Source organism: Lineus longissimus, chromosome 7 (assembly GCF_910592395.1).
Source record: "Lineus longissimus chromosome 7, tnLinLong1.2, whole genome shotgun sequence".
Taxonomy (NCBI): domain Eukaryota; kingdom Metazoa; phylum Nemertea; class Pilidiophora; order Heteronemertea; family Lineidae; genus Lineus; species Lineus longissimus.
This window is the reverse complement of record NC_088314.1, coordinates 6,981,979-6,997,858: the sequence shown is the minus strand read 5'-3', so window position 1 is coordinate 6,997,858 and position 15,880 is coordinate 6,981,979. Positions and strand designations below refer to the sequence as shown.

General features: G+C 39.6%; 1 protein-coding gene, 1 long non-coding RNA gene and 1 other non-coding gene across 8 annotated transcripts in view; 2 read left to right on the top strand and 1 right to left on the bottom strand.

Annotated features, from left to right (window-relative positions):
- Positions 1-854: 854 nt before the first annotated feature.
- On the bottom strand, positions 855-926 carry Trnae-uuc (transfer RNA glutamic acid (anticodon UUC)). Its single transcript has one exon. It is a non-coding gene; the product is annotated as a tRNA-Glu (tRNA).
- Positions 927-2,186: 1,260 nt separating this feature from the next.
- LOC135491014 (uncharacterized) lies at positions 2,187-8,780 on the top strand. Its single transcript, XR_010447771.1, has 2 exons — positions 2,187-2,293; positions 5,658-8,780. It is a non-coding gene; the product is annotated as an uncharacterized LOC135491014 (long non-coding RNA).
- Positions 8,781-10,466: 1,686 nt separating this feature from the next.
- Positions 10,467-15,880, top strand: part of LOC135490776 (synapsin-like) — an 88,457-nt gene continuing 83,043 nt past the window's right edge. For all 6 annotated transcript variants that reach the window (XM_064776258.1, XM_064776260.1, XM_064776254.1 and 3 more), the window contains exon 1: positions 10,467-10,790. The gene's annotated coding sequence lies outside the window, so the exon portion shown is untranslated. The remainder of the gene's footprint in view (positions 10,791-15,880) is intronic.

Genomic DNA, 15,880 nt, shown 5'->3' with positions numbered 1-15,880 from the left:
CCCAGGAGGCTACGAAGTAAGCTTGTTCATGACTGATCAGTTATATTGTTCCCATGAGAGCAGCCGCTTCCAGTCCACCATTTTCACGGGAAACCAGAAAGCCGACTGCCTGGGTGCCTGGCGCTGATCAATTCACAACGGGTCCGTCTTAGCAACGGAATTCCGGGTTTATATACCCCTAGTGTACCTCGTGACCATGACGTGGAATTCGGCACTCTGATTGGTAGTCTGTGTGGTAGGGTGCTATTTTTAGTAACATTATGCAGGGTCAATGTCAGCGGTTCAACTTTGCTGATGTCAGGTAAAAAAACTGCTTGGGTTTGCAAGTTCGCGTGATGAAGTGATACATGTCTTGACACATGACTTTATTCAACTTTTTTGTAAAAGAATATACAAACATTTGAATTTGAAGTTTGCAAACGAGCCGGGGGAATCGAAGTCGGGAACATACGACTTGCAATACGCATTCTTCATTTCTTCTTATACAGGGCCCGATTAGGATTTCAAGGCTCCGGTGTATAAAGATCATTGATATGAAAAAGATCTTTCAATTTAGTGAGGTCAAAGATGTCACTAGATGTCTGTGATTCAGTTTCAAAGATGAGTCGCAGTCAGAGTCGTAAAATCCATTCACTATTCATTCACATGTAAAAATTTAGTAAAAATAACGTAGTTGATATAGTTCCCTATCGCACCACCTGTGAAATTAATAAAATATTAGTGAAACCTGTCATTAATTACAAATTGTTTTGCCTTTAAAAAAGGTAAATAATAACAGTGGATCAATCCCATCAATTCTGCAATAAAACACAATCTCCACTCCCCCAAGTCATAGCTAATAGCAAAATAATGTGTTCCCACACCGGGAATCGAACCCGGGCCGTCTGGGTGAAAGCCAGAAATCCTAACCACTAGACCATATGGGATTACACGATAACAGATAAAGAGTTGTCATATCCAGATGTAAGGGTATATTAATAAGTAAATTGTTGTTTAACTGCTCGTGTCGTCATTGTGACCTGTATCCAAGGCCTGGGACGTATGATTGCAAAAAAGGGGCGTTATAAATTAAAGCTTCATAATTATCTAATATGGCTTGATGATAATTTCAAAAATTCTACTTCTGCTCTGTGTTGAGAAAAGAATAATGTGATATACCTTCAATGGAAAGGCGGTCCACATGCTTATCGACTTAAATTTGGATCAGTGATCGTGAATACGTGTCTTTAGCCTATTGACAGTTGACAGATGTAGATAATAGAAAGTATTACACGTTACAAATGCACATAACCAAAACAGATAACTTTATGATATTCATGATAATTCAATAATTTATAAATCCCACTTATTTACATGTAGCATTGTGAGTGCATTGGAACCGGTGTGCGAGGGATAGCAGTCCTAGGGCTGATAGTCCGTGTAACAATAGCCGTTTAGCTATTGAAATAAATTATCCAACTGTCTTTTCGCCGTGTTGTCTGAGTGAGTGTATTTGTATTTTGCTATTTTTTTCTATTTTATGAAATACAGCCGATCGCAGACTGCTTTCTCTATATTCTTGTAACGCATGCCATTACACCAAATGCATTAATTTATAAACCATGGACACTCATCTGCTCTAACCAGATAGTTTCTTATAAAAACCATTTTTCGAATCAAGAAACCTTTTTTTCTGATAAGAAACTATCTGCTATCAAGAAATAGCAGAATGATGTCTTCACTTACAATCACAGAGAATATTGCCATTAAATGAGGTGTGTTGACAAATGTGTCTATAACAAAAAAATATTGAATGTATCTATTGATATATTAGACGAATGGACTATCCTTCATTTATCTTTCAATGACATATATATAATAATATGTTTGTCATGAAACTCAGTCAGCCCCGTCAACTATAAAGTGTCACCATCGCGGGAATGAGAATATTTTCTTAAAATTCCGGCTATGTCGAATATTGATACTAGTATGTAAACGTTTAATGAATGGATAGATATACATGTACTTATAGGTCAAAGACAAATAGGACATTTTAGTTTGTATCCAATTGTATTATACATACCTATTCATACTTGACCGCACATCCTTTGTGTTTCAAAACCCCTTTGAGCATTTGTGTGAAAATAGACTCAAGCGCGTCCCCAATGGTAATGTGTACAACGTCGTTACACCGAGGCTTCAGTGTATTGCACACCGTACACGCAGGATTTTACTGCTTGAATACAGGCGACACTTATTTCCTGGGTTTTTAAGAAAACCACAAATTTTTTGTCTTTATTGGATAATGTGACAGGTAAGTGCAAACTTAACGCCAAGTTACATTGAGAAAATAACATTTGTGATCAACTGAAGTCCTCAAAAGATTGTTTTATCGAACTTGAATATGCTGTGAACTATACATGAAAACATAATGGAATGTGTATTACCAGGTGATTGTACGATCGTTAAGGCATTCTGAAGCGGTGTAAGTTCGATTTTTATGAGCTAAGGGTGAACCCACGATTTGATTTTCACAGACTTAATTGTCTCATCGGTTAAACTTTCGAATGAACTGCTTTGAGAGCATAGTTTTTAAGCAGTCTTATAACAATTAAAGCCCGTATTCAGGTATTGGAAACTAGTTCAAGGTGGGTCATAAAACCGTTTCCAATATGGCCGCCATTGCCAAATTGAACAGGTGGGAATTGCAACATCTCTGCCGCAAATGATGTTCACCGTTCAAATTTGCAGAATTCTTCAAAATTTGACACACTTTATGTATTCCTCGGTTTTAAAGGCAATTTCAGAAACTCCCTCTCTTCAGATTTACTTCATCACCTATTACACACTACGCCCTTTTGCGTGTCACTTAAAGTAAACAATATCAAAATATCTTAACATGGCTGTTCACTTGAAAGTTATCAGACTCAAGAGGTGTGTAGAGTACTTTATACAGGATTATCACTTTTTAACACATGAAGGGAAATGTCTCGAGGGTTCGTGGGCATGGCCGGAGAATCGAAAATAACCGCTGGTTTCCTCAAGATGGATCTGAGTTATCTTTCATGTATTACGACTCCGTCTCTTGTGCAGTTTACAACTCACTGTAAACATTCTATCAAGAATTATTAAATCACTGACTCTTCATGTAGTCTTTGTCTATTTTTGGTTCTATACAAGATTATGGTCGTCCCTGATGCCCAGCATTTCCCCAGGGTGTCTCTGAAATAATTCATCGGCAACAAAAATCATGTACATTTGTATCTAGCATACGGTGTGTTCTGTACATTGCATAAAATGGGTCAATGCTTTGTTACGACAACCACATACATGTACATGTAGTATGTTAACGTCATCCATTTTTTTCCCCATTCAATCTCTCCATGAAGCCAATACAGCCTAGGCCGATATCAATGCAAGTTATTGTCAGGCCCCACCCTTGGGAGAAAGTCATCAGTGATGACTCAACTTTCTCCTTATCACCGACATAACAGTGTCCCTGACTCAATGGAGCCTGCAGGTACATTGTATGTGACTCTACATACCAATATCATTTACTTTTGATCCTGCTATTAGTACATGTACATCCAAGACATGTCCCACCATGGTACATGTACATATATTTCTCTGAACACACAGGTATATGTCAAAACATGATATACCAAGGACGAAGGTACATGCAAGGTCACTGTTAGTGTGTTTGCATTTTGGATTAAAGATTGACGTGGTTGTATTCGAAGAATTAAGTCGTTGGCACCATGAGGGGGTCTCTCAGAAAATGTCAAATAGCCTACTGAGTTTCAATGTAATGAATATTAGAATAAATAGAAGATAGCCACCAGCTCTACTTTCCTTTCTATCTATTGCTGTTTTCTGCAGTCTTGGATAACAGCTTGCAAACATCTGTTTTTTTCGATCTTCATACTCTAAATATGTAACGAATTTTATTACCTACTACTTTTGTGGTAGTCTGATCAACTTCATGTATCTCTGCATGAACTTTAGTCTATTTTGCCACAATAAGATCATTAATGGAAAAAAATATTCTGCTCTTGACCAGAATGGAGTAACTAACAAAATCTATAAACGAGTACGCATTAAACCTTTTTTCGACCATTTCGATAAGTGGGTTTTTTTCTGAGTACAGGCCAATATGACACACTGGACATGAATACATAGGCCAAATGGCCTTTTTCTGGAGGGCTTAAGGGTCGAAACCATGTAAGTGCCCATTTTGTTATTTACTCTTTTCTGCTCCAAATATATACAAATGTTTTTTCGAGTGCTAATATACACCGTCTATAGTCTGTACAGTTCGGCCTTTACGAGACAACCATAAAGGTTGGCCAATTATACATATTTGTCTCAGTTTGTTCTCGATGTCATGCTGTAAATTCTCTACTCCGACTATCGCTCCGGCAAAAAACAGAAATCAACTCGAAGCTTCACTGAATCAGTGCCCAACGTTTCTCAGTCTCGACACACATATCCGTGATATCTGACATATGATATCCGATATCATGCCAGATTAGCGTCACAATGTCATTGATGTCATGAAAATGACATTCAGTATCTCTAGACAAGGATTTAGAATGTATTTCGGCGAGAAAGACACTGAGCTGTTAGAATTGAAATTGCTTTTCCCCAACCTGGTACGTTCGAGTTTGTGTCTGTACCATGGTTCATAGGACTTTCACTAACATGTGGTAAAGTTCATCTGGCACAATTAATGATAAATTTGCGTCAATCTATTACACATATACATGTATGGCAACAGCATTTACTGATAACTTAATGTATATTCATTCTCGAGACCATTCTGTACAAAACTGAAGTAAAATCATTTACTAGTCTTGATAATTCAAAGTAGCAATATGAAGTGCACTCTTTACCCCTTCGATTGTTTTGCACTGTGACAGCATATGATGTAATGCAGGCGTGGTGATTTCCGAATGATGGCATGAGATTCCTTGTTGCACGTTGCGATGGAAACGTTACCATTATACAAGCATATACATGTACATGTACTGTACCATTGGTCTTCTTAGACAAACAACATGACTCTTATGAACCACTGGCATTGCGTGATACGATTATCACCCCATTTTCACTCATACCCGCGAAAATCTACACTAATCAATAAAGGTGGTCGTTACAGATCGATTAGGTTGCTTCGGTCATTGGAAACCGGTCGGTTGCTATGATCAGATGGCTGAATGATTAGAATGCATATTGCTCGTCTACCTGGTTCTCAAATGTTAAGATCCACAGAAAGCATTTTAGCAGATGACATTAGTCACAGCACAGACAGACAAATGCCAGTCAGAGGATGTCCCATGGGCTGTCAATGGACAGAACATGCGTCCGCCGACGGCGGGTAAACCATCTTGACATCTTGTTAAGATAAACCCCGTTTAGGGAGTATAAGACAAGACGTTAACCTGGCCGTTTGATAGGGAGTTTTCGCAAAGCCCCCGAAACGTCCACGTTAACGCCGTAGTACATCCCATTCATTGACTTCGTTCAGGAGGTTTCGGGTGATTTGCGAAAACTCCCTACTTTCTGCCCAGCATCAACATCGACCACCACCTGCATGCCAGCTGTAATTCTGAGCCCCGAATCGTTCAAAACAATAACTTGTCATGTTCTAATCCTGTCTCCTCCTTGTCTCTTTTCAGACATACCCTGACTAGATTTCTTGAAGCAGAAGACATCAGTCTGCATCCAACATGGCTGGCACAAATCTTACCGGAGTTGTGCACATCGTGTGCGGCATTCTTGCCATTATGTTCTACGCTATCATCATTGGGATCAAAGTGCCCTTTTTCTACTTGGGGGCCGGCATCTGGGGAGGATTCTTCTTCATCGTGGCGGGGGGAATAGGAATCACCGCGGCAAGAACTGACCAAAAGGGCATGTACATGATGTCCTTTGTATTTGGCATCATAGCCTTCCTGTGCGCCCTTGCCTGCACGTGCATTGCTGCATTCGTCTTCTACTATTTGCTGAATATCCATCCAGACCGCTTCGATTACATGCCAATGTTCCAGCTGTACTTGGCGTTCAACAGCCTGTTTTTTATCGTCTCCATTTTCGATTTGGCGGTGTCGGTTTTGCACTTGAAGGCGTCCTTGTCGGGGATTTCGGACTCGTCGTCGTATGGACAAAATAAAAATGTCAGACCACCAGCCTATAATCCGGAAACAGGATATCGCCCCCCACCCCGGGGAAAATATTGATCATCAAACATTTAGCCTGTGCATGAGCAGTGAATACATTTAGTTTGTAACTTTGAAATTATTTTGAAAGTATTGTATATACTCAATTAAGTGCATGAACATAATACTTAAGATGAGGTGATTACCAATTTACGTAAGATAGTGTCGCCTGATGTTCCCGTACTTGAACCGGAAATGAAGTACAGAACTCCTGGTGGCGAGATTGATGATGTGTTGTATGTTGTGGATTCAGTGCTTGGTTTTGATATATCTAGAAACGTCATCTAGAAGTAAAATGGAGGGGGACGCTTTTCCCTGCCATTGTTTTATTACTTGCGAAGTGTGGATAGAACACAAGGGAAGGACCATGAAGCCTTTCCTTGGACTGGCTTCACCCCATTTTACCTCATTTCCGAATGCATAATCTTTGTCAGGGCAACTACTTGTAATTATCAGGGTGTGATAGAAATATCGCACAGCCTGCACAGAACCACCTGTGACCATTACTGGGACTTGCTTCCAGAACTGGTTGCAATGTAACTCTTTCGGAAAACATAAAGAAAAATATAAGGGGTTTATATTAAATCATTTAAAAAATATTTTTTCATTCCCCTTAACTTCATACATTCCATTTTATATTTAAATCGTCCTCTCCCGTTTTGCTGAAAACCGGTGTGACGTTTTTGGTTGTGCGCCATTTTTCTGTGTTCTTAAACAACAGAGTGTCGGAATAAGTTGTGACTTGACTCTAGGGAGGTTGAGATCAAGGACCTATCACGGATCCTTATACGTTTACGGATAAAAATGTCCAAAAAATCGTCCTCTCTGTCCAGGGGTATACATATGAGGATCCTTGACAAGTCGCTGCTTTCAACCTCCCTGTAGGGTATTACACCGAGAAAGGTGAACGCTGTTTTCTAGCGTTCCCAAAAGAACCGGAAGCACTAAGAAATAGGTACACTCAAAAAGTAGTTCACTTGAGCCAGTTTGCGATATGTATGTAGCTTAGCAGCTGACGCGTCCACTCATATCAAAACGTCCACTTTTACAAACTATGTAATATGTATACAACAATGCATTATCGAAAATTAGTAGTATAGACATTGATTTTTGGTAATGTCACAAACCTAAATGCTATTTACATGTAGGTTTGTGGTACAGTGTTCGTGTGTATAAACCATCCATCCAATCCGTTGCGTGGCAAGTTTCATCATCAAAGATGGCAATTTACATGTATAGGCCTGGGCCTCCTTTGGGTCATCCTGGCACCACCGGTTTTCGGTGTACTCCACCTCTCACGAGGTAGGAGAATCTCAGGATGCCTTTCATGGGTCGCACTGCAACGTAGCATCAGAGATTTCACGAGCTTTATGCACTTTCCAGTGTAACTTTAGGGGGAATTGACTCTTTGGATTTTTGTTTGACATTTTTACTCTTTTTTAAATCTGTTAAAGCGATAATTGAACGAGATGTTCATTTGTATGATCCCTCCTTGCAAATATACTAAAGATGGATATACATGTACGTTAGGCCCTTTCCGGAGTGGCTCTAAGAAGTTGTCAATAATAGATCTTGTTTAGAATCACGCGAGCATCGATATTAAAATTCAACTTTAATTATCAGTATTTCATTGCCTTCGCACCCCTGTTTATATTGTATCAAAAGCATAAAATCAATGCTCTATTAGAAAAAACTGAATTTTTGATTAGCAGTTTTGATAGAAACGTATGGCTGTAAATTCAGGCTTTATAGTGATGGATCCTTCATTTTCATCTTGACCATTCCGTATCTGTCGTAACATCATATCAAAAGAAGAAACGGGTTGTATACATGTACATGTATATAAGCATGTTTGTAGTTTTATATCGCATGTAGTCTTAGACACTATACATTCAAAATACATGTAGTGGGTCACTTTGTTAAAAAAAAAGATACATGTAGCCTAGAATTTGCGAATAAAATTTCGCCAGTGCATCAAAATGAAACACGAGCAATTACGAGCATGGGTAATTTCGTTGTTACCGTTTCTGCATTCCAGTCTCGAGAAAGACTTCAGCCTGTGACACGAAACAGGGTTATTTTTGTGCTAAATCAAGACGTGACTGGAGCAGTGGATAGGCTCTTTCGTTATTCTTGCATGGTACCAACCAAATTTTCCAAGCATAGAGTTTGTCCACATTTGTTGAGTTCATTTTTCATTTTGTTGCCGGCGCAGGGTAAGACTTTCAATCCTCCGATGTTGTTTTAACACCTTGTACATGCGCACATGAAAATGGCAGGTCTAAAATCAAAAACCGAACATATCTGCAGTATCTTTGTTGACCGACAATATAAAATTACAAAATGTAGTTGATAGTTTATACATGCTATATGTCAGGCTACAAAATGGGTTATTAGATCTATTTCAATGCTGTGTTTGTTCTGTCGAGGGTTATCAAAAAACTTGTACAGGCATATACCTGATATGATATATGATGATGACTGACAACCGACCTTGCAAGTTTCATTTTTAATGATTCGTAACAAAATATATAGTATTTTACACACCATGTACATAGTGCTGTTGGTCAAAACGAAGAAGAACTTACCAGTATTGCAAGGAACACACTTTAACAGTGGTTTTTTTTCGGCCAACAGAAGCACCCTATAGAGGTCTTTCAGCTAAATGAAAAACCCCATTAGGAATTTTTTTGCCAAAATGCCTCTGGAGGGTGCATTCTTGTTGGCCGAAATGAAAGCTAAAACCCTTATTTTCTAAGAGTTAATGCTACATGTACATTGTACTGGAAATGTTAGCCCGTTTATCAAATTTTAATAGTTTAAAAAATCTGTTTGCAACAGCATACGTCCAAGTTTAATGATGTCATCCGCAAAAACCTATACATGTACATGTAAAGCCGGTGTGAATTATGCCACTGCAGGAAAATGTACATAGTCCTTCTCATTTTCGGTGACGGATCATAGAGGTGCAAGGAGGTGAATTGCTATGAAGAGCGATAATGGATTTTAATCTTAAAAGTTCTTAGCAATGAACATTTATATATTCTTTATTCCGCCGACTTCTAAAATTTCTTTCACACCAGTCCATCGGCGGTTGCATTAATTCTCAATACATTCCAAGCCGAAAAATATAGATATTGAAAGTTTTTACCTTGCTTGTTTTTATCGTATATAGATATTTTGTACCTGAATGTGTTGTTCATGTAGACTAGGCTGTATTCTATTCTTACTTTGTGTACGCATTTTATTCCTGCAATAATATATACAGACAGCTTTGGAAATTGTATGATACTTAAGTAGGCATTAAGTAGAATATACTTTAGGTAATTATCGTGTGTTTCAAGTTTGTACATATCATGTTTATTACCAAATAAAGCAATTATTTCTGATCAAAGTTATTATGTCATGATTACTTCCTATCATGGAAATAACGCGATGGCGCCGAGAATTCGAACTTTGTCAAGGATCTGCGTCGTCCTTCGTTCGGTGCGTCACTTTTCGAATGCCTGCGCTTCTACACACTTTCTTTGTCTGTCAGATCTAATACCCAGTAAGACCCTGCAGCCGTCCGTTCACACATTTGACGTATATGGGTTTTTTGAGTTGGTGCTGAAGTGCTGTCAAAGGGTCATTATCCCCCATTTATCTTACAATTTTCTGGAAGACATTCACGGCCTTGTCTCTCCTACAATAGTCATCCGGGCCTGCTGTCTTGGACTGACCTAACATCTCACTGTGCTCTAGATGACATGCACACCAGGGCCTACTGCCCTAGGCTGAGCTGTCATCTCACCATGCTTGTGAAGACAGTTTTATCCGATTCTGCAGGCCATCAGAAGACAGAGCGCCACTGACCGCAGGTGACTTGTGTCTTCGTAGAGATACCTCAATTCTGCCATCTAGGAGTAAGCGATGTAACTGAAAGTCTGCTTAAAAGCCTGTGAGTATAATAGTTCCACTATCGACGTCCAGACATTCCCCTCGATTGCTGCTCGCAGAACTTCATCCGTTTTCGCTATATCACGACCAGAGACACCTCGCAGTATACACCGCATTTACTGCTGAGCTATATCGCAACCAGATAGTCTTAGAGACACTTGGTAGTATACGTCTAGATATTCACCGACTTTGCATTGGCCATGGGAACACTATCATTATGCGTCACCCTGTACGCCTCAACCACTGTTGCTATGGCAACACATTACATAATATATTAATCGCTTGCATTACCGTTTTCATTGATATATACACGAAATCGATATTTGTTATTTATCAAGCGTAGCAAATAGCTTTATGTAATGACAGCGTGCTACATAGCAGCCTGGTGTACTCAAAAAGGGAGTCAGTGACGCGTAAAATTCTCCCCCCTTCGCGACCGCCGCTCCCCTCTGTCTCTGATGAGTTCATCCAAGATGGCTGTGACGAGGACTGTGCCGGTGCTGCGCTGAGGGCCGATTATCTGACGTTTCTGACGGGAAATAGCCCACTGTGACTAGCATATAGCCTATGGATAGTCGTCTTTTACTGTGCAAGGCGTCTCGTTTGGCCTATTGGGATATTGGATTACGTCTTGAAGAGGAACAGCTGAGTTAGGTAAGTTGCATTTTTCGATAAGCTGCCATGTGCTGATAACTGGCTCGTAAAGGGTGAATAAACAGGCGAGGGGGAAAGTCTACCCGTGTCGGATATTAGGGCCTGATCACAGGCAACATAATCAAGTGTCAGTATCCTATAGATTCATTTGTCTCCTTCTACATTAACCTTTCATTGCCTACATGGACATTTTACAATGTGTTAACCCTTACTGACCCACAATTTAGTGGCCTGTGGTCTGAAACAGGCTGTGCTGCAGCACTAAATATACACTAGTAGAACCTCCCTTTGCGGACACCTCAAGGACACCCTCTCTATTAAGAACACTGGTTTTGGTTCCAAATTGGCAGTTTTCATTCGATATGACCTCAGGACACCTCTTTATTAAGGACAGCACAGCACAGCCCCGAGGGTGTCCTTGATAGAGATGTTCTACTGTACTCTTCATTTAAGCCTGATGGTGTATATGATTTAATTAGTGATCAGCTGTGAGAGAGGAGAGGCAGCTGATAGAAAAGGCTATTGAAATAAGGGGTGTGGGGGGGGGGGGGAGTAACAGGCATTGGCATGTTAGAACTTTGTAGTGGATGAGGCAACAAATAGGGGGGGGGGGGACATCTGGCTTCAAATTGTGATGACCTCCCCCCTTTAGAACACTACCAAGTAAGGAACTACCTAGTTAGTATAGGCTTTATAGCCAGGTATTTTTCTGCATCCTAAAACAGTATCCTTTTTGTTTTGGGGAGGTTCACCTGTTACCTTATATATATCATATTGGCTCATGGTTGAAAAGCCAATTTTCTCAATAACCAGAAATAGATGTGGGCATAAATCTCTTCGACTATTTGCAACCAACTCATGTCTCAGTAATTGTCGATTGTTGAGTCATGGTGTCAGAACAAACACTTCAGATGAAAGGTCTTAACTGCAGCAGTGAGTCAGCCTGTATCCTACTAGTAAGGTGACAATCAGGTGCAACATGAACATTTTATCATGAGAACTATAAGTTAAAGTGTGGTAGTGCAGTAATTGCGAGACAAGTGCTATGAAAAACTTGGCATGTGTATTAATATCGTATTCATTTATGCATAACAGCAAGTATTGATATGTCATTTAATCCTTACTTCTTGTTAACGGGTAAGAGAAATGTCCTAAGATTTTGGCTTCAAATTGGCTCTCGATCGCAGAGTCCTTAAGCGATCCATTCCCCTCAGGTTTCTTTTCATATCATCTCCCTGTACCACCACTGCCCAAGTGATATCTTGGCCAGGGAGTGGTATCCCACAGTTCTGTACATTTCAACATGTAGTCAGATTCTGTGAATGCTGTTTGCCCGGACTGTTTATGGACCGTTTATGGATCAATAAGTCGTGTAGGACCACTCATGTATGTTTGCTACATTTATAGCCAATATTGCTAGCACATGTAGCATTAGCGTTAGCAGTATAAAAGTAAGCATGCTGAGTAATTGTTTCGATGAAGTAATTTACATTTTATTCTGTTGTTTGAAATCCAATGAATGATGCATACATGTATACCCAGAATATCCGGAATGAGTGTGCGCTAGCTAGCATGTAGCATGTTATGAGTTACTTCAAAAATAAAGACATTGTAGTGGAATTGTTGAACATGGAATTTTGGGTGTGGAGTACACAACACAATGCTTATTATTCCAGTATGTTCTACAGGGTGGCCCAGAAAACCTTTCCCTCACACAATGGATACATGAAAGAATATTATTCTGCAAGGGAAAAGTTTTTTGGGCCACCCTGTAGAGTAGCGGGGTCATTCCAAGGGTTGTGGGGTCTTCAGAGAGTCCAGATATCCCTGTGGGTCAGATAGGGTGGGAATATGATCTTTTTTTGTGTTTTCATATCTATGCCTGGGCAATCAGCTTTCAAACTACATATGGTTTATTGAGTAAATCTCTAATAACTTCCCCACAGTAGCAAAAGAACTTAAAATCCTTAGAATCCCCATTAGATGGGGAATATTAGGCCTCAGCAGCAGGAGGGTTAATCATGTGACACTAGCTGGGATGATACTGTGGCCAAGAGTATACTGACATCAAGTACAGTTGAACCTTCCTTATTGGTAACATCTCTATTAAGGACAACCTCTATATTAAGGGCAACCTCTCTATTAAGGATAACCTCTCTATTAAGGGCAACATCTCTATTAAGGACAACCTCTCTATTTAGGGCAACCTCTCTATTAAGGACAACCTCTATATTTAGGTCAACCTCTCTATTAAGGACAACCTCTCTATTAAGGGCGGGCAACCTCTCTACTAAGGACAACCTCTCTATTAAGGACAACTGCTCTATTAGTGACAACCTTTCTACTTGGGACAACCTCTCTTTTAAGGACAACCTCTCTATTAAGGACAACCTCTATCAAGGACAACCTTTCTATTAAGGACAACCTCTCTATTAAGAGCAACCTCTCTATTAAGGACAACCTCTCTATTAAGGACAACCTCTCTATTAGGGACAACCTCTCTATTAGTATTAAGGACAACCTCTCTATTAAGGGCAACCTCTCTATTAAGGGCAATCTCTCTATTAAGGACAACCTCTCTATTAAGGACACTAGGTTTGATCCCAAATTGTTTTTCCCCTTCAATTTGACCTCTCTAATCGGAACACCTCTCTAATAAGGACAGCACTGGTCAGTCCCGAGGATTTCCTTATTAAAGAGGTTCCACTGCATCAATAAAGGCTTGTCTTCATCAATTCTTGCTGAAACTAATCTTCTGTAGCAATAATACACCAGAGAAAAAACAGTATGTGATTTGAGAGTCGCAGAACATACCAAATGGGCATCAATTTGGCTTGCGCTGTGCATCTTAATCCAACAGTGTCAGCCTCAATTGCATTACGAGCAAATCAAATAAAGTCGCATGAGATTTCTATTTGATCAAGCAGAAACTTTCAGTTAGAATCAGTGACAAGAAAAAGACAAATATGCATCGAGTAGTAATGCATGCTTCTTGGGAACGATATGAAATTGGAAAATGACCCTGGATGTTGCTGGGACGTTCATATTCAATTGTTGTACGATGTTGTTGTACCTCCCGCACTATAATCTTAAATATTAAAAAAAAAATGTCTGCCATGTCATTGGATCATTACAATTGAGTTCATACGAATGTTAGGTTAAAACATTGAAATTACAGGGTGATCCCAAAAATGTCACCCACGAACTTGTTGATAAAATACACCATATCTTCAACACCAACTCCAGATTTGTGCATTCTAACTTGGTTATCATATGCTTGACTTTTACACCAAGTTTCAATGCTGGGGGTCTGACAGTCTCAGTATTTTCTATGTGGTGTACTCTCTATTAAGAAAGTGACTGATATGTCAATGGCAGAAATGAAACTGATGTCTAATGACTGATAGTTTACCATTACTGATACATTCTGTATGATTATTATCATCATCATGATTGTGATTATGGTTATGATTATGAGAGTACCCAAGTGAGCTATGTTTTACGATGTTTGTCTTCATAAATAGCAATACTTTTTTACACCTGAATAATGTTGCTGCATCGTTTCTTAATGATGAGCAGGCTCTTTGTGCATTTGTTGCCTGGCTACTCCTATAATAATTCTTCTTTCGTCACTTTGCCATTTCGACTTGCATCACGCTGGGAACAAGCTAATGGCTCGACTAATTAATCAAACATGCATGTAATGTTATAGTCCAGTCGGGGGTAAGATCCGATTGTTGGCCGATCAAGCTGTCTCATGTATTTTGCCCGAAATGCAGGTCAATCTGGCTGCATCCTTTCTGCATCAGTCCATTATCTCAAACCTACATGTACTCTGACCACTCTTCAATGACTCGAAGAGATTTCTGTGCATGCTGGTCACGTCATGAATTAATGTAATTTTCAACTACCGGTACCTACTTTGCGCCAATATAAATAAATTAGCCACAGCCCAGCAAACATCAAGTAGCCCATAGAGTGCACTTTTTAAGTGGTGAACATTGACAGTTTTTCAGGAAAGGTTCAGGATACAAGTGCTCAATATTTACAATCACTTCCCAGGCTGCAATGGTGAAGCAATGATGACAGCTGTAAAAATGTTTCAGTAAATAATTTTGTTCAGTATTGTACTTTCATAGTAGTCATCCAAACTTGTCAGCAAGATGAGCCATTCCCTGGCCACCTGCAGGTTCGACTACTGCCTTGTCTGGGATCCTGACTGTACTTGAGCTTTACCTGTGTCTAAAAATGCATTTGAGCTTTACCCGTGTCTAAAAATGCATTTGAGCTTGACTCGTGTCTAAAAATGCATTTGAGCTTGACTCGTGTCTAAAAATGCATTTGAGCTTTACCCGTGTCTGTTTCAGTAAATAATTTTGTTCAGTATTGTACTTTCATAGTAGTCATCCAAACTTGTCAGCAAGATGAGCCATTCTCTGGCCACCTGCAGGTTCGACTACTGCCTTGTCTGGGATCCTGACTGTACTCGAGCTTTACCTGTGTCTAAAAATGCATTTGAGCTTTACCCGTGTCTAAAAATGCATTTGAGCTTTACCCGTGTCTAAAAATGCATTTGAGCTTTACCCGTGTTAAAAATGCATTTGAGCTTTACCAGTGTCTAAAAATGCATTTAGCCACCTGTCGGTACTGCTAGATAAAAGTATTTCCATGAAACTCCCTGGTCTAGCTAAGAGGGGATTGTCTCACAAATTGTCATCATCTCCTCCTCGTATTGCTTGACTGGTTGTGACTCCTGTGACTTCCGTGACCAAAATGGCTTGTATTTATACTTTATTCCAAAAGCAACTGAAAACAAATGTAATGTAAGGATGGAGTCGCCCTCTTTCATTTTGATGACAATGAGCTACAGAACTTATGCAAGTCATCAACCTTAATAATTCATAACACAGTCTTTATTTATGGGTACTTTAGGCCGTAGAGAATTGTTGTTGCCCACATTCGATGAAGTTTAGAATCACAATATATCAACAGTTCATTGATCCAAATAGCCATTGATTTTAGGCGGGCTTCTTAAATGATTAATGAGTGAATAATGAACAAATCGATGGGGTATTGAATTCGATGTACTC